This window comes from Cottoperca gobio, chromosome 5, assembly GCF_900634415.1.
Source record: "Cottoperca gobio chromosome 5, fCotGob3.1, whole genome shotgun sequence".
Taxonomy (NCBI): Eukaryota; Metazoa; Chordata; class Actinopteri; order Perciformes; family Bovichtidae; genus Cottoperca; species Cottoperca gobio.
In genome coordinates this window covers 16,473,408-16,473,802 of record NC_041359.1, presented here as the reverse complement: position 1 = coordinate 16,473,802, position 395 = coordinate 16,473,408, and positions in this window count along the sequence as shown.

The window sequence follows — 395 nt, the reverse complement described above, 5'->3', positions numbered from 1 at the left end:
AAAACACTGTATGCAGTGTGTTGTATAAAGTATTTCTATAGAAAGCACTTCAATAACTATATGTAATGAGTTGTATTTATCGGCCTCCCTGCACAGGCTCACCAGATGATCATAATATTAAAATGAGTCCGGTGCTTCTTATCCGGTAGCCCATAATCCCTAGCAGTTTCCCAGTTGGTTGGTAAACTTTGACAGACATCTTCCCATAGAAAGCTTAGCGCGTCACGACGAAGGTGGACAGTGGTGTGGTCCATGCAGCGTGTGTCACGGGAGGCTGAGGGTGCCGCCTAAAAGCGTGCCGAGTTATTGGATACGTGTTGTTGCTAGGGGCGTGGGTTGTGCCGTGACATATTCTAGTTTTTCCAAACCTGAAAGAGATGAAATATAGGAAGACA